At 38.1% G+C, this 19,763-nt stretch overlaps 1 long non-coding RNA gene across 3 annotated transcripts in view; it reads left to right on the top strand.

Moving 5' to 3' along the window:
- LOC125463842 (uncharacterized) overlaps positions 1-19,763 on the top strand; it is a 122,067-nt gene that overhangs the window by 22,783 nt on the left and 79,521 nt on the right. The window contains exon 1 of one of the 3 annotated variants that reach the window (XR_009447053.1): positions 3,951-4,062. The exons of the other annotated variants lie outside the window; for them this stretch is intronic. This is a non-coding gene — a long non-coding RNA (uncharacterized LOC125463842). Of the gene's footprint in view, positions 1-3,950; positions 4,063-19,763 lie in introns of those variants that run through there. 3 annotated transcript variants of the gene reach the window in all.

Here is a 19,763-nt window from a genome sequence, read left to right as displayed (position 1 = left end):
CAGCTGATGTTGCATTTGGAAGAAGGTCTGTTAATTGCCACTGCAGTGTATCCTTGTTTGATAGGCTGATGATTGAGGATGTACCTTTTGAATATACAGTAAGTAGTGGTTATTAAATTCAGTAACACAGTTCAAGCTCTGAATGTTGGGTGCTGATATTAAATGCTTCCATACACTCAGAGGACTTTCAATTGAAACAGTAAATGACTTTTATTTATGCAAAAGTGATCTCTTAATTATAATGATGCAACTTGTTCGCACCATAAACAATAAAGGAAGTTCACTTTAAATTGTTTCACTGGTCATGCAGCACCTTGTCATACTGCCAGGACCTGTGTAAGCTGACAGCATCTATATGTCTGACCTTGCATTGTTTACTAGTCAGATAAAGCAGAGCTCTCCAAATGCAATGAGTTCCTTTAATCATTGTCTAAAATAATGACTCAGTGCAACATTTTAAAAAGGTGTTACAGTTAACTTGAACTGCAGAGAAATGTCTTTACATTGTGCCATTCCAATTCTAGTGACAACACAGTTGATGCAAAGGGAGAACAATGAAAGACAAACTTCTGGATCTTATGTGCATTGTCTGTCAGAACCTAACATGATATCAGCATCTTTTGATTCTTATCCCAATATTTTTCACCATACAGGCTGGAATCTAATCTTGTCTAATCTAAATATTTAACTATTTAACTATCTGACTAAATTCCTACTTGCCTATCCATCTCCCTTCCTCTGTATTAATAGATCCACGTATCTACATGTCATTCTAAATTATGGTTGTGTATACATTGTAGATAAACAGTGAGATATAAAGATAACTATGCATTATTAGAGCCCCTCCATAGTAATTGATATTATCAAACACATTACCGGTATTAAAGAGTTTTGCTCCTAAACTGTGTAATAAGAGACCACAGTTTTTATGAGCAATGATTAGAATAATTAAGAGTCAGGGATTTTACCTGAATAGGAGCTTTGTCTGTGTATAACCTACTTGAAATATATCCAGGGAAACTGAAGCAGGATGATCATTATCGGAACTAACCTGAATCAGCAGGATCCTGACTTCGTTTGTGATCTAGTAATTTGAACTACAAGCTGCTTATTAGTAACTCTAGATAATAGTTTAATAAAGTGTAGGTGCAGTCTCCTTGGATTTCCAATCCCTCCCATTCTGTCACAAATTTCAAATAATTTTTTTGTGTGATTTAATAACTTAATCACATTCTATTATGTTTTGAATTGCATGATGAAATAGATATCTTATTCTCCTATGAACTGTCTGCCAATATTTTCTGCTTAAGCAGAGGGGAAAAGAAAATGAAGTGGGAGCATATAAATTAGAAAGTATTCTTATTGAAACTGGTTTGATAAGGAAATGCAAAAGCCCAATATATATCTGTTTTGCTCTGTCAGCATGTCGCAAACATTGCCCTCAAGGATAATCTCAGTTTGTACTTTTTAGTATTCCAGACATTGTGATTACTAGTTGACCTAGCAAAATAAAGACATGGGAAAAACAGAATGAGCAGGTGAGGTGTTTTTCAAAGATTTAAGTTAGCTTAGAATGTATGCATTCCATCAACTTGGGAATTAACTCCTGCACACCTATTTACAAAACCTTACAAATTTACTTGGTGACCATGCTTACTTTTGAAATCAAGACACATATGAGCAAATATCTTCATGGTATGTCAGAAATAAAGAGAAGGCTTTCAGTTTAGATCTTTGTCCATTTATAAGAATGAGAATTTGGGGCTGCAATATTTTACTCTATCCATGTTAAAATCTGTTGTTTTCTGTGATGGCTCAAAAAAAAAGAAAATAAACTCAAAGTTTAATTACTGGTAGACAACTTATATAGAGTCACGTACTCCTCCTTGGAGGTGGAATGAAAGATGGTGAGAGGGTAAACGATTGGCTGCATTGGTCCCAGTTTGATAATTGCCCCTCCTCACTGCCTTCCCAATTAATTGACAGGTGAGAACATCCATGTTGTATAATATATAGGTTCTGAAGAGGTTCATATTCAGATTACATTGGCTCCACCCATTCTACTGACGTCTCTCAGCTGGTGGGTGGAGACAGGGAAGACTACTTTCAGACCAAGAAGATGTATCTGAACCAGCTCCTTAACTGTCTTCGTAATGTAATCCTTACTGCAATCATGAAATAAATCTTTTTGTGCCCAAGAACAGTGCATAGTTCTACAGTAGGGTGACCTCAACTAATTATACTAGATTGTCTCAAGACAAAGTGATGATAAAGGGGGATTAGTAGATGCAAACTAGCTCTCACAACCCTTATTCAGTACAACATAGTTGTAGAGGTTTGTACTGTTACTGCAGCCATTAGAGGTGTATTTTGTCACTTTTCTTAAGAATCAAGAAAGATTGACACACAGGAGCCTGTCAATCTGCTCCAAAGGCAATAAAGTAAATTGCTTGTGAGGTCTTAGTTTTTTTAAAACGTTGAAACAACAAAAGCAGCCTGATTGGGTGAATCAAACTCTAACAGAACCAGTAGGTTTTTATTTTTTATCTTGAGTAGTAGTTATTGGGATTTTGCGCTCTCTGTGGAAGTTCTTATTCTTCTTTCCTTCAGAACTAAAAGCTGGGGTTGTATTCAAGCTGCTAGAATTACATTTAAGGCAATGTATTTTATTGAATTTGCCTTTGCCAAGGTAGTGTTTATGGCATGTTACTATGTTGAAGCAGTCAATTAGTAGTAGTTAACATATTATTTTGTTAAGCATTTTGATAGAGGTACAGTTAAGCAAGTTCATTTCTTTTTATTTTGTCTGTATTTTAATTATAGTTATGAATAAAAAGTTGTTTCAAGCTAGTAGTTTTGCCAATCAAATTGCATCCAGAACATAACATCTTACACCATAACTTAAAATAAGGATAAAAGTTAGGGCCTAGACCCTATCATCTTCACGTATTTTTGGCTCTAGTCTTATCTATAACAAGTGGCAAATACCACAAGGTATCAGAATTAGTCATCAAGGGGGAAAAAAAAAACAGTCCAGTGACCCATTTGACCCACCATTAATTAAGGCCCTTACCTGGTCATTTAAAAGTCACTTAAGTGCTTGGATTGAAAACTGCCTGAATTACCTCACTTCTCTAAAAGGTGAAAAGAAGTAAACTTGGCTGTCGGCTTCAGAAGAGATCTCCATTTGCATCATTCTGGGGACATCAGGGCAGGGATAGAGTCAGTCCCCTGGAAAAACAATTCCTTGCCTTTACCTCTGAGTCTATCCTCCAGTAGCCTATGATCCCGTTTTTAAAAAAAAAACATCCACTCAACCTTAGCTTCTACTGGCCATCTCTTGATCTCAAAGACAGAAAGTTACTTCAGTGTTAAGTCTCCTGATTGGCTGAGATCTTTGCAGACCCACACATTAATAATCTAATTGGTGCTCAAGGAGGGGAATAAGTTTCACCTGAAGATGCCCACCCACACACTTTGTGCTCAGAGCACTAAATCTCTGTCATTATTCCTTAATACTGCTGTCATGGATTACAGAGGCAGAAGCAGCTCTGTCAGCTCCAGTCTGATAATAGCATGTTTAAAACTATACACAAGGAATATAGTGCTTGACATAAACATACAAAACACAGAACTTGCAAAACAAAACATTTCAGGCTAACACATTCTAAGTTAAGACTTTTGAAGTCATTTGACTTTAGCTTGTATTAGAATTCACTCCCTGAAGCTTTTGACCTCTCACAACATCTTTACATATGCTTTTTGGTCACATGTCCCAGTGTGTCAATTTTTTTGTTGTTGTTTGATTGTACACCATTGAAGCACTTGACATATGCAACTGTGTTTAAAGCACAATATAAATGCAAGTTTGTTGCTTTCTCCTCACCTAAGGCATTGTGAATCTCATATTAAACCACCATCAATTCTCTCCCTCTTTCTTTCATGAGCAACAGGTCTACTGGGGTTGTGGCAACTTGACCTTTCTCCTTGCTAATAGCTGAGTCTCGGCTGAAAAAGCAGTTATTGAGGGGAACTGAGTCATCCAGATATTTGTGAATAACGGTAAGTTTTCTACTGAGTATTCCTAGTGTTGTGTTTGTACATGAGCAATGTGACCAGAGAACTGTCTAGTTCTGGGGCCCAAAATCCTTAAGCACAATAGCTGAGGTAGATGAAGCTATCAATTCTTTTGTTCACCTTGCAGAGAAATTTTAAATCTATTTCTTCCAAAGTGTATTATTGAGAAGAGTTCTGATTCAGATCAAAGCTTTGGGATTATGGCGAGAAAATGAAGGGAAGTTTAGTATGATGACAAGCCTCACCTCGGGTAGCTTAAACCCAACTTTTCCCAGAATCATTACAAAAGTTAAAGATTTTAAGAAGTGTGCAGAATTCTCCAATTCACCTGTCTTTTATTCCCAGGTTGACAGAAATCCTGGATCAGGTTTCTGTACTTAACACAAATTACTATTTATTAGAACTAGTTAGACTCGAGCTATGGTTAAACAGTTTTGAACTGTTGGCATATAACACTTAATTAAAACTCTACTCTTTTATAAGGTCACAATTACACACAATCACATGAGAAAAAAAAACAAACACGAGAGATATGGGCAGAGAAAAAAAACTGGTAAAGCATTTCAATGGTCTCTGTTCACTGTATCTGCTGTATTTACTTTTATGCTGATCAAATGGTTGCCTCTTGGTCTTCCTTCTTTTAATACAGCAGTTGGTTCACATTTACAAACGTTACAGGAATTGCTGAAGCCAAAAATAGATTGGTTTTCTTCAGACTGAAGAAAACCAAAAGGAGGTTTGAAGGCTTCGCACTCTCCTTTTCACAGACCCAAGCTGTTCAGGTACCTGAAACCAGTCACATAAGTGTTGACAGATTGAAGGCATTTCCCATCGATAATTGGGGGGTGGCACAATGGTTCAGTGGTTGCACTGCTACCTCACAGCACCAGGGGTCTGTGTTTGATTTCAACCTTGGGCAACTGTGTGGACTTTACACATTCTCCCAGCGTTTGCGTGGGTTTCCTCCAGGTGCTCTGGTGGAGGTTCTATGATCAACAATAACTTCACAGAGGCTGGTGTCATGCTACCAAGTCATTCCTTATTGAGATGTGCACTGGCTGTAGCTAGCCAGCTCAGACTCAATCCCTGAGGTGTAGAGATTATGAGTCCCCTGTTTCAGTCTGTTACCCAGGGCTTTCTGATTGGCCCACATTAATAATCCCAATCAAGGATCGCATAGTCAATAAGATTCACCTGGTTCCAATCACTACATAACTAGTCACAAATCCACAGGGCAATCAGCTGCTTGTTGCCAACTAAAGATTGGTTTGTACACAAACTTTCATCTGTAAACTACACTTCACCACTGCTGGAACCAGCAGCTGTGTAACCAGTGTTCACAATGACTGTCAAGTTACATACTTTCAAACATTCAGCAATCTTCCAACAATCTTTGGTTTTACTGCAGTTCTTTTCCATGTTAGTCCACAATTAAAAATACAGAGAAAGAAGGAGACATGGTTTTTACAATGAACTGAATCAACATTGCTTCTGCTACCTTGCCAATTAAAGTATTTTTGAAAATTATGCAAAGGATCTAAATGATAGTATAACTTTTTTAAAATCTGTTTAAAACGTGCACTGAAGTGAAAAATCTTTTTTTTAAATTTGTTCAGTATAACCGCATCTTTAGACAGTTTGAAGCTTGAAAATTCCCATTATGCATTTAACGACAAAGTATGGGTTTGCATCTGCAATCTATTCATGTACTTTCAGGATTACATAACTTCAGCAACAATTATCAAAATTGAAGGAATATACGGACTGCCAGAATACAAGGAAAAGGACATGTCGAAATCCTGCTTTATTCTGTCTGATTCTGAGTGAGAACATGTCTTGTTCCCACGAAAATTCTCATTAAAGCTGCTGCTGCAAAAAAAATCACATAATTATAGTTTAGGAATGCTTCCTTTTGGAAGAAAGTCTAGTTGGTATTCCTACCTGGCAGACAGAATTGCAGCAACACAAACAGCAATACCTCAGAAGATCATCTCCATTCAACAATGCGCTTTTCTGCTTCTCACTCCTGCTTAGAAACTGTCAATTAATGCAAAAATTTAGGTAATTTTATGTTGTGGATTTGTGTACCATAGAAACTATGTTGAAATTGCCCAAAGCTATTAAATTTAAAAACCCTGCAACTATCAAAGAAAAGCAATTTTCATTCCATGCATCTGGGATCTACTAACTTCCAAATATGAAAGAGTTATGTTCTAACCCAGCACTCTTTCAGATTCTTCCCTCTCACCCAAAGTATTATTCGAAAGTCTGATAAAATGAGTGACACACCCCCTTAGTATTATGCCTGTGGATCTGTGAGGTGCCACACACAGCAGAACTATGTATAAAAGAGGTGAGAACATTAAAATGAGGGAAATAATTAAGCTCAACACACTTCCAGACCCCTTTAAAGAAAAAGAGTCAGACGTTTTAAAATCTACATTTGTAATTCTCTACAGAAGGGCATAACATTCATTTATTTACTCATATTGCTATCTCACTTTATAAATATTCTGAGGTATGTCCATTATGTTTCAGATGCCAACTTTTATGTCAAGCTTGAACAATTCACATAAAAGCAAAATGCTCTGAGCGTTGGGAATCTGAAATAAAAGCAGAAATTCTGAATAAACTTTGGGGTTCCAAAGAAGAGTCGTTTTGAACTCAAAATGCCAACAATTTCACTGTCCACAAGTGCTACCAAATCTGCTGAGTTACTCCAGTGTCTTCTGTTACTAAGAATTCACAGCTGAATTTTATTTTCAACAGTACGGAGCAATGATCTATAAATTCTACCGGTTTTCTTCAGCTTCAGAAAACTTCTCGATAAGGGAAAAACAAAATGAATATCAACCTAGAAGATTTTTTAATGATTAACCTATAACCAACCTCAGGACATGCCAGCATAGGTCATTTCCTTCAAGAGTGTTTGACCAAGAGATTGAAAGGGTCAGGAGAAATTTGCAGCTAAATATCAAAAACCTGTCTCAGGCTTGCTGTGGGGAAATCTTGAGAACACAGCCAGTTGTCATATGTTTATTATTGGTGTTATACGCATGTTAATAGCTCAACATATCCGACCAAATCTCATGAACTACTAGCCCTCTGTCATCTTATCCAATCAGAATAACTTATTGATTAAGTGGATGCTGACGGCAGTCAGTTCAAGTGATTTTGTTTCGTTATTGTGTTGTTACAGCTGAATTGGTTAAAATAATGGCTGGCCGAACTGGTGAAGGCAGCATTTTCTACCTTTCATTATCTAGTGTCAGTGATAAGTGCTCCCAGATCAGAACTCACAGTTTAAATGTAGGCCGAAACCAATCTTTCCTGCCCTCCCAATGCATCTTAATTGACCTCAAATCTTTGTAGAATGCCCCTTACTGCACCAAAGTGACAGATTGGTTACAAGCAACAAGGAAAGGAAACTTTCATCCCAGTAATTCATTATGGATTTGGACAGGTTTTAATGCTGAAAAGACTGAAAAGATAATTCAATAGGTTTAAGTTTTGATTCAGGCTCTAAGAACAGAATGAAGAAAGGAATGAATTGAATCTTGTGAGAAATCATGATGTTCCACCATCTTCTCTTTGACTGCCTTTTTGTTCTTTTGGTCCTCCTCTTCCTTTATCAGACGGGAAAGCGCCAAGATTTAGAAAACCCAATCATAGCTTATTCAAAGTAATGTACCAGCCTGACTTTCTTTTGTAAGTTGTCCTTGTTCCTGTTAAGTTCAGTGTAATTGAAACTACATTACAAAACTTATCTGCCTACCAACTGCCAGCTACATTAACCAATTCAATCCACATCAGAACATAAGAACTAGGAGCAGAAGTAGGCCATTCAGCTCCTCAAGCAGGCTCGACTATTGAATATAATTATGGCAGATCTCATTTCAGTCTAAGCTCCACCTTCCTGCCCACTCACCACAAGACTTCAGGCTGTCACTTATTAAAAATCTGATTATCTCTTCCTTAAACTTACTCAGTATTCTAGCATCCACCACACTCTGAGGTGATGAATACCTCAGATTCATGACCCTTTGAGAGAAGTAATTTTTCCTTATCTCTGCTCCTCCTAAGCCTATGACGATGACATCTCTTTTTAGATTGCACCACATAAAAAAGAAATATTCTTTTAACATCTACTTTGTAAATCCCCTTTAACACTATATTTAAAATTACCTGATTTAAATTTTGTAAATATTATTATTTACATTCTACTACTATTTTATCTTCTGAGAGAGACTTTGTGAGCCTTTGTGTACTGGTAGATAAACACAACAACATGTTTCCTGATAACAACCAGTTTGGTGATACTGATGCAAATTATTCATGAAACATTTTAAAGAAAATATTAAGTAAAAGATGTGCATTTTAGACTCATTACTGTGTGCTGGCCATACTAGGTTGGGACCTGCTTCCCTGGAGCAATTGGAGGCTGAAGGGTGACCTTGTAGAATTTTATAACATAATGAGAGGTGTATATGTTTTATTCCTTTGTGGGATGTGGGGGTCACTGCCTGGGCCAGCATTTCTTGCCCATCCTTAGTTGTCCTTGAGAAGGTGGTGATGAGCTGCCTTTTTGAATAGCTGCAGTCCTCCTGCTGTGGGCTGACCCATAATGCTATAAGGGAGGGAATCCCAGGATTTTGACCCAGCAACAGTCAAGGAATGGTGATATTTTCCAAGTCATTGTGGTGAGTGACTTGGAGGGGAACTTGGAGGTGGTGGTGTTCCCATATATCTGCTGCCCTTGTCCTTCGAGATGGAAGTGGTCACGGATTTGGAAGGTGATAAGGTGATAGATGATAAGGTGGTTAGGGGAAGATAGATAAGGCCATTTCACCAGTGTAGGGGGGCCCAAAGTTAGAGGGCATAGGTTTAAGGTGAGACAATAAAGATTTAAAAGAAACCTCAGGGCAACATTTTTACACAGAGGCTGCTGTGTGCATGGAATGAATTGTCAGAGGAAGTGGCAAAGGCGAGTAAAATAACAACATTTAAAAGATGTTTTGACAGGTACATGAATAGGAAAGGTTTAAAGGGATATGGACCACACGCTGGCAAATGGGACTAGTTCCTTTTAGGAAACCTCATCAACATGGATGAGTTGGACCAAAGTGGTCATCCAGTCTGGCTTCGTTTCTCCAAAGGTAAAGGAGACCACCTTTCCCCATACTTTCACCCACGCCCACTAAGCAGGTCTTGTCATCACATGGGCTTTATCTCTGCCTGTTGTTTAGATTCCCCTAGCCTACTCAATCTTCTGTATAAAAACAAGTCTTTTCCATGCTACGATCAGTTCTGATGAAGGGTCAATGGACCTGAAACTTTAACTCTGATTTCCTTCCACAGATGGTGCCAGGCCTACCAAAATTTTCCAGCAGTTTCTGTTTTTGTCTAAAACATGGCTCTCAATTAACTTATATACCCCAATTAAATCTTCTCTCGTTCTTCCAAAGTCCAGAGAGTATAGGCTCAAACTGCTCAACTCTGTCTTCATAAGGCAAACCCTTCATCTCTATGCCAAGCTGTTTGCATTTTACAAGAAAAATCTGTTTTGCTTCACTGGTATTGACAATGTAAATAATAATGAGTAAAATCAAAAATTTAAATCTTATGCATTTTAAATAATTAAAGGCAGAAAATGCTTCTCAAGATGGTCAGCACCTAAAAGAGGAAAGATGGGTTAATGTGCATGAGAACTAGCCATTCAAGCAATTCGTTTCTAAGTTTCATTTCAATATGATTGACTCAACTTTATCCCTCATAATATTACTTAGAAATACAAATAATTGCACACCTTTCCTGCCAAAGGTTCTGGGGATGGATTGTTGAATATTTGCATATTTCTCTTTCATGAATGATAAATGCGCAGCCAGTTGTGAATATTTTACAAGTGTGTTAGGAAGGGTTTCAGTTCAAAATAAATAGTAGATGTTGAGGGCTACACTGCAATGAAAGGAAATGAACTTTGTGAAATTGCATTAAAGCCTCTCAAATGGTCTTTCTTTCTTACTTAAAATATCTCCAAGTCTTTTAGAAGAAATTATTCTTGGCTTACTGGGTAGTATTACAATGGACTTGGGTTTTTTTGAGAATGCACCAAATAGTGTCAAAACGTGTTCTGAGTTAGGCAAACCACATTACAACAGAAGGTTACTGCACATAAAAAAGCTAATCAGCTCATTGTGTCCACACTTGCTGAATAAACTAGCCACCCATTCTAATTTCATTTGCCAGCAACTGGTTGTGTTTCAGGTGCCGATTCAAAACCCTTTCAAATGAGTTGTAAGGGTTCTACTTTAGTCACCAAATGGGGTAGTGAATTCCAGACATCTCCAGATGGGTGCCTCCTCTAAATCCTCCCACGTAAAACCTGTACAGCCCCTTGGCAACTGACCGCTCTGCTGGAGGGAGGGTTTGGGGGATGGTGGCCATGTCTTCTCTTGAATTCAATTAAATCTCCCCTCAGCCTCATCTGTTCTAAGCAAAGCAATCCTAGCCGATTGAATCTTTCCTCAGAGCTGCAAGCGCTGGTAGCATTCTTATAAATCTCTACTCTCCAAAGTAATTATTTCCTTCCTGTGATATGGTGTTCATGTCTGTAGATTGCAGGAAAGTAAATCTCAGACCTGAATCATCCAAAACCACATAGAGTGATGAATTATCATGCAAAGGATATCATGACGGTGCAAGAACGGCCTGATTAAGTACAGAGAATTTGAAGGAAACTGAAGATCTGAATGAACTGCGATAAAGTGTGTATGGATGAGTAGTAAAAGAAGAACTTTTGTAGACAATTCCAAGGACTCTAGCAACATGACATTGGGTGGCTATATAGGGTTAGACCCCAAACACATGACGATATAAACCACTGTAAATAATGTTGATGCTCTTCTCAGCTGCAACCAGTACTTTAATGTACTTTACAGCGTTCAACAATGAGTATATCTGCAGCTTAATGAACAGAAAACACACATCTCACTGCATTTTCAGGGAAATTATGGAACTATCAGTTTTTTGGAAGCTTGTTGTCAGCTTTTGCTACTTTTCTAAATTGGTAAGTATTGAATCCTTTTAGATCTTGACCAATGTTGCTAATATTTGTGCACCATTATTAGTAGTAGTGCAGTGTACTACACTTGTCCTTAGTTTGATAGTAAATTGTATTGTCAATAAATTGCCTTTGTATTCACCCTGCCTCAGGTGTGTTGGCTTACAGGCATCCTGCCTTGACATTTTTTCTTCTGCATACCAGCCCAGTTGAGGTTTCATGAAACTAATCACATATGCAACAGTAACTAAGGATTATAATCCTTTTTAATTCAATGTACTGGATGTGGTTTCAGATTTGGTAGTTGGTAACTGAGTAGAAATATTTTCTATTGAAAGTAATGGCCTGTTGGGGCAAATGTATGTGCAAAATCAGTTTCCATAATTGCAAACTATTGTTGCAAGTGCACTTCTGTAATTTCAGTAATTTTCAATTAATTTTAGTGAAACATAAATATCTGGTACATGCAACTCATGCTATGAACATTGGGTGTTGGTCCATCTTATTTTAATAACATACACAGCCACATATCACATATTTTGGCTCATATTTTATAGTTGTAGTCACCCGCAAAATATGAAGTCCTATACCAGTTGGCCACTGACTGTTGTTTAAAATTCCTTCAACGCATACATTCAGTGCCGTTAAACCACGAATCACTATTTATATGATAGAATTCATGGATGTCTGCTGATAGAGCATAATTTGTTATAACTGCTGGTCTTTTTGTTTGGCTCTGTTTATCTTCTGGATGGTACGGTCATCAGTTTTTGTTCATAAGTTTTGAAAAATTTGACATTGGCTAGGCACGTTTTAAAGAAGCAGTAGGTTCATTGCAAGAAATGCACATTGTTCAACATATTGCTTGAGCACTGCAGTATAAAGTCTCAGAGAGGGGCTCAGTGACTAAATCTGCCCATGGTTGAATGATTTGACCCACACAGTGAAACTCTGAGAAATAGGACAGGCCCAATTCAGTTATAGGGTCATTTAGTGCTAAGAAGGAAGCCATTCAACCCTTCAAGTCCATACTGACTCCTCACAAAGCAAGACAGCCCACGTATAATTCAGCAGCTGTCTATGCTCTCATGTGATTTTTATGACCTGGAGATTTAAGATTGAAGTGTGCGGACTAGACCTGGGAACAGCAGATTTGCTCTTTTGAATTCATTTGGATTGCCAAGGTGTCACTTTGATGAAATAAGATGCCTCTTTGGATATGGTCTAGACATACATTTGGGAGGGGTTAGTTGGATTTTGATGTGACTTGCTTCCAGCAGGGTATTACATCCAATATAGCAATATGTTATTTTCTATAACTTAATAAACTGGACCTGGATATATGGTACTAAAGAATCCAACAGATGATAATTTCAGCTAAGTATTATATACAAACACAAGATTACAATAAAGCAACATGCTTCATGCAATCCTATCGTAAGATAGAGTGTGCGACATTTATTCTCAGGTTTTGATAAAATGATGATGTTGCAGGCATGTCCCTTAGAGGTATACTGACACAATGAGTGTAAATACATACCAATTTGTATGAATTCATATTGAAATTACAAAAGTGCGCTCTCATTTTGAGAAAATGCTGAGCCTGACTCCCAGGGAGCTCTGCCATTCTAGAATGGGAATCCCAATCTCTGGGCCACCCTCCTGCATTGGATTGGCAGTTTCAGGAAATCTCCTGTTTCTGTGTTCCTAAAACATGAAGTAAAAATCCCAGCCAAATTCTTGAATAATATGTTTCCTTTCAGTGCAAAACGTGTTATAGCCAAATAGAGTACTGTGCTAATGTATTGCCTAAGATGCTACTGAGTTCTGCAGATCTGCCTTCATCTGACAACAGGACATTAGCAGCAGGGAAACATGGAGCTCTATGAGTGGCACATCTTTGAATAATTAAAACAGACATCTTGCCTCTGTCTCATGGAAGCACAAGGTTTCCCTTTGTTAAAATCCAAGTGTGTTGACTCGAAATTGGCAACTGTGCTTGATTCTAAACCTCAGAAGAACATATGCTGCCAATGCGTGTCCCCAATATGACCTTTGCTATTTTTCAGTGATAGGATGATACACTATAATGGGAATGAGAAATCAATTTGTGGATTTGAATTCTGGAGTTTGATTGATGTACCATTTCTAATTTGGGAGCACTGCTATCATGACATGCAACATTCGACATGCTAGCAAACAATTGCCTGATTTCTACAGGTTCAGTTCTGAAATCAACATGTCCTTGTGCATTCTGGTACCATGATCCTGAAATTCTCCTTGACACATTAATAATTGATTAAGTACCAACAATGGGGGTGGTAACGGTTGTAATCGAGACTTTGAGGTGCACATATACTTGGAGCTTGTAAGATGTTATGTGAATCTTGGCATTGATTGTAGCTTTAGTTTCCTCCTAGGTAAGTTATATATTTGTTGGAGGAGTTCTGATCAAAAGAAGATTAAAGCTTCCTCTACTTATTCATGGAATGTTCTGAATAAAGTCTTAAGCTTCACTCTTGTTTCTTCCTCTGATGTATGTTTAATCAGAAAGTCTGACATCGCATTTATGAAGTTGGCAGCCTATCAAATGCTGACTGCTAACTGTCAATTAAACATTTTTCTGCACAATGTCCATTGATTTATTTCAGTTTGGGGTAAAAAAGGGGAAATGTAAACTTTAAACTTTAGAGTTTGAGGTGAAAAGAGAGTGCTTTAGGATGCACAGCATGCCACATAATTCCTGGGTGGGATCATGTTTTAGGCAGCATTTGCTTGACATTAACTCTCAACAGCTACAGAATGTCCCATATGCAGAATAAAAATACAACTAGTGACTGAGCTCATGATGAGACTTACCACTAATTGTAGTTGAAAAAGCTTGAGTTAATCGGGGCTTTCCAGGCTAAGTCAAATAGTAGGCCTTGGATGCAATGACAGCTGCAGGGTAGTACAACCACCCACATGAAGTGCATGACCGAGGTTGTACGCTTGACTTATTTGGAAATCCCTATCACTCCAGGGTTTGGATTTTAGGATTCATGGAGCTCTGACAAAGTATCTTTAAATGTTGTAAATATTGCGCTTCTTTGGTCCTGCGCCATACAGAGTTTTTTTTGTAATAAGCTTGTGTAAGACAGTTACAGAAATTGTTGTTGTGAAATATTTAGTTGTGTGACGTTATACTTAATCCTTTCATAATTTGCCATAGATATGGCTTGCGAAAACCCTGAAAATTCTTGCAGTTCTTGCAATTCTTCAAAATTCTTGCAGTTTTATCTACGCAGACTTGGAACCCATGTCTTCTTTTCTCTCCATCTTCGGTCCGCCTCCCCCTCTCTCCCTATTTATTCCAGAACCCTCACCCCGTCCCCCTCTCTGATGAAGGGTCTAGGCCCGAAACGTCAGCTTTTGTGCACCTGATATGCTGCTGGGCCTGCTGTGTTCATCCAGCCTCACATTTTATTATCTTGGATTCTCCAGCATCTGCAGTTCCCATTATCACTCACCCATGGTTCATGTTTAGTTTGTCAGCCATTATTTTACGAAGTGACTCTTAAGGTGGAACTTTGGATATATTTGTTCTGTTTCTGTCTTCTTCGCCCTGCTGTCAAGCAGAGGTCAAAAATGAATGCAATACAATGGAACAATTAACACTAACGCTTTGTTCTCAATCTGCTGCTAAATTTTTCTGTATCAAAATGTTCTTAATGACTTTCCTGTTGTCTGCAACTCAGTGCACCCGAAGATGGTGCAGCAGTGTAATTAGATTGCATAAAATGGAATTCATCAATTTCTACTAATGAAGTTGACAGAATTCAAAGCAAACCTGCTCCCAAAAAGCATTTTTTTTCCTTTATTCATGAATGGGATGAGTGCATCATTGGTAAAGCAGCATCTATTGTCCATCCCTAATTGCCCAGAGACAATCACCTTGCTGTGGGTCTGGAGTCACATGTAGAACAGACCAGGTAAGGATGGCAGTTTCCTTCCCTAAAGGATATTAGTGAACCAGATGTGTTTTTCCCCAACAGTTGACAATAGGGTCATTGTCATCATTAGATTCTAAATCCTAGATATTTATTGAATTCAAATTCCACCAAGTGCCATGGCAGGGTTCAAACCTGGGTCTCCAGAATGTTATCTAGGTCTCTGGGTTAACACTCCAGTGATAATTCCATCAGCCTATTGCCTCCCCTGACATTATTTATCCTCTACCTCTGTTTAGGGTGGTATTTTGCAAGAAAATTTATATTTATGAAGTTCTTTAGAAGAAGCATGATGATTCAGAAACAAGCTGAACCAATGCATGCAGTTAAACGTGGATTCTTTTATTCTCTTTCTAGACTGTCTCTGCTGGTATATGATTATAACAGTCTTAATTGAACAAAATGCATGGTGCAATTTTCAACACGCTACTGTAGTGTTAATATATATCTATATTATGTGTGACTTGATAAGGTAAATAGTAATTATTTTGTTGTGACAGTAGTTGTCATAGAACACAATATACTTTACAGTTAAAATGGTGTACACATTCACATCTATCTGTTCCTGTTTTGCAAAAAAAAGCTTATTTAAAGCAAACAATGAGAAGAAAATGCAATAGCAATTGTAGCCACTTTTCTTGGCCTCATCTAACCCATCGGTATCTATTCCCCGCCACAGAATAACCCCTTCTCTCTGTGATCTTATTGTTTACTCATGCTATTAGCATGAAAACAGAAGTCTCATAGAAAATTGGCACCGTTGTCTAATGCCTATAGGACTATATCCTATGCCTATAGGACAATATAGTCCTGTAAGTGTACGAATAACAAAGCAATAATTTGAAGGAATTTTAACTATCCAAATATTAGCTGGATTAATAATTGCAGAAGGTCTAGGCCCAAAACGTCAGCTTTCCTGCTCCTAAGGCGCTGCTTGGCCTGCTGTACTCATCCAGCTCTCCACCTTATTATCTCATAGAGAGGGAACGTTTTTCTTTAAACTGTGAACATTTGAGTCAGTATGTAGAACACCGCACAAGGGAAGTTTGAGATCTAATATTCAGAAATGAGCTGGAGCAGGTGGAAGGCATTTCGGTAGGTGAGCATTTTTGGTGGTAATGATCATAACTCAGATTTAAGATAGTTATGGAAAAAGGTAAAGGTGGCAATGAATAAAAGTTCTAAACTGGAGAAAGGTTAATTTTATTAGGCTAAGATCCAATTTGGCCCAAGTTGACTGGGAGCAGCTACTTGTATATTGAACTGTGTCAAAAACAGTAAAAGATAGCGAGTTTTGAGAAGATTTGTAGCTCAGGTTGAGGTTCTGGATGTGAGTTTGCTCGCTGAGCTGGAAGGTTAGTTTTCAGATGTTTCGTCACCATTCTAGGTAACATCATCAGTGAGCCTCCGACGAAGCGCTGGTGTTATGTCCCGCTTTCTATTTATCTGGTTAGGTTTCCTTGGGTTGGTGATGCCTAGAAGCATGGCATTCCAACTGGAATTCCATCAACAAACACATTGACTGGGAGTCAATCTACCATCCCCTGAGAAAAAGAACAGGAAATGACATCACCAACCCAAGGAAACCTAACCAGATAAATAGAAAGCGGGACATAACACCAGCGCTTCGTCGGAGGCTCACTGATGATGTTACCTAGAATGGTGACGAAACGTCTGAAAACTAACCTTCCAGCTCAGCGAGCAAACTCACATCCAGAACAGTAGAAGATGTTCAGGGAGAAATTAGCAAGAATACAGGGCAATATATTTCTATAAAGATAAAAAGATAGGATCAAGGCTGAAGAACCATTGATATCAAGGGATATAAAGGTTGGGATTAAGAAAAAACGTAAGCCTGCGGCAGAAACTAAGTGCTCAGTACGGCAGAGTCACTAGAGGAAATATAAAAAGTGCTTAAAAAGAACATTAGGAAAGCAAAGTGTGTCCATGAGAAAGCATTTGCTCGTAAAATGAAGGAAACCCCAGAAGGTCGTTTGGAAAATATATAAAGAACAAGAGAATAATTATGGAAAGAAAAGCGACCATCAACCTTAACATGTGTGCATCCAAAAGACATGAACACAGTCCTCAATGAATATCTTGTGTCACTATTTACAGTAGAAAACAATGATACAGGTAGGTAGGAAGGCACAGGCAAAATATTAGAGTAAATGAACACAGAAAGATAAGTGGTACAAGAGAATTTAGCAGTCTTAAAGTGGATAAATCTGAGGACCTGGATGGAGTGTATCCCAGGCTGTTGAGGTGGAAATTTCAGGAGCCCTGATGATAATTTTTAGATCATCTGTGCTTGCAGGTGAAGTGCCAGGCAACTGGAAGATTGCTAATGTTTTCCCATGATTAAAAAGTGAAGAAAGAATTGATCAGGAAATTACAGGGCAGTCAGCTTAACCTTGTGGTGGGGAGGTTATTGGAAGGATATCAATGGATTAGTCAGTTGGACAGACTTGTAGTTAATGGAGTTCAAACTAGAAAGGTGTGGCTGGATTAACAAGGTCAAAAATTACATGACACCAAGTTATAGTCCAATAGATTTATTTGAAAACACAAGCTTTAAGAGCACCTCCACATTTTGGCAAGGAATTGCACAAGGCAAGAAATTATTCTATGAATAAAAGGAGTCTGAAAAGTACTAAAGATCAGATAGATCTTGATATGCATATCCACAGATCTGAGAAGGTAACAGGGCAGGTAGAGAAAGTGGTTAAGAAGACGTATGAGATACTTCTCCCTATTAGCTGAGGAATAGAATGCAAGAGCAAGAAGATTATGCTGGAACTAGATAAAATGCTGGTTAAACTGGGGTGTAGCTCTGGACATCACAGAGGAAGGATGTGATTGCACAAGAGATAGCGCAGTGGACATTTACCTGGTGACTGCCTGGGATAGATTGTCTGACCAATGAGAAAAGATTGGACCAACTGGTTGTTTTTCTTAGAGTAGCAAAGGTTGAGTGAGAGCCTGTTAGAAGTGGATAAGATTGAGGGTCATAGATAGGTTGAATAGGAAGGCTCTCTATCTATTAGTAGAGGGCTCATTAAACATGGACATAGATTTAAGGCAAGAGGTAGAAAGCTGAAAAGGGAGTTAAAGAGAATATTTTCTACGCAGAGGTGTTGGAGCCTGAACACACAGCCGAAGGGTGATTAAGTCAGAAACTCATGTAACATTTATGCAGTATTTAATTATTCATTTGCATTGTCATTGCCTCAAGGGCTAAGGGCCAAGAGCTGGTAAATGCGATTAGTGGAGTCAGAGGGTGTCATATGTTCTGAAGAAGCCGTACCAGACTCAAAACATTGATGCCACATCTGTCTCCACAGGTGCTGCCAGACTGCTGAGTTTCTCCAGCTCTTTCTGTTTCTGTACCACAAATTTTAATGAATTGCTTAAAGGAATGGGCATACCTGTAATGGGGCTTCTAAACCTGATAAAAATCATATTAATGTTTTTAGCTCCAAAACACTTTTGCAACAATAACCACTAATGAGCTCAAATTCATGACTTGGGTGTAAAGAGAGGGATGCTGCTGCTTTAAGAAAATCATATTTTTTCTTAATGTGCAAATTAAATATTAAAACAAAATGGAGTTCCAGAGAAACTTGTGTCCTTTCATCCTGTTTTCAAGGGAATGACACAAGCATGTCGGCAAGCTTAGGAAGTGAGATCATTTGAACTGTTTTGTTATTCCTATTCATGAACTGAACTCATCACTCTAACATTTTGGTATTTTGCTTCCCTTTCCCTTTTTTTTGTGAGGTTTTCTAAACTTGCCTGTAGACCGTACTTTTCTAGTTCTACTGCGGCCTGCTTTGTAAAGATACTTCACAAAGGCCTGTGGTTACCCAGATCCGGAACAGAATTCTTGGCTAGATCCCACACTATCTCAGAGAAGAAAGAAAACAAGAATTTTGCTCAAAATGTCAAAAAATAGGACTAATATCTTTTTTGGCATATTTGCATACTATTAAATCTGAGTGCATTTTTATTAAAGGAATAATTTACTTCAGTAGTATTACAGATTTCCTGCAATAATCCCAATAGGTTGAATAACATCATAGTTATTTTGCTGTTCTTTTGGCTGCAAAATTTCATAGTTAAATCAATGGAAATTTGAATCATCCAGATCAGTTGTCAGTTTGACTCAGTTTGTAGGGTCTCCTCATTGAGCCAGTATATGTATATTTCAGCAGAGGGAGAGCTGAATGCTTATAGGTGCAGTCCAAGAGGTTGAAACATTACACCACTTATTCTGATGGTTCTAGAGTATGCTGCAGATCTCACAGAACCACTCAGCAGATTAGTGAGTTCTCCCAGGGTCAAGGTTGACATTCTTCCCTGAGCACTGAATGTGAACTTTGACTATTGTTCTTGTTTGTTACCTGCTGTGTGCAAATGGTTGCCAAGTTGTTGATGCTGTAAAAGTGACCTCAGTTCAAAGTAATCTATTGTAACATCTGTGAAATGGTTTGCGACATTTTCAAAGATGTGATTAAGAAGTTCTTTGCTTTTTATGTTCCTTTTAATTCTGTGCAAGTCTTGACAACTTTCAGCCATTATTTCAAAAGTCTTCCCATTGTAGGGGCACAGATTTCCACTATTACTTTAGTTTCACT

This window comes from Stegostoma tigrinum, chromosome 22, assembly GCF_030684315.1.
Source record: "Stegostoma tigrinum isolate sSteTig4 chromosome 22, sSteTig4.hap1, whole genome shotgun sequence".
Classification (NCBI taxonomy): Eukaryota; Metazoa; Chordata; class Chondrichthyes; order Orectolobiformes; family Stegostomatidae; genus Stegostoma; species Stegostoma tigrinum.
This window is presented reverse-complemented; position numbering and strand designations above follow the sequence as displayed.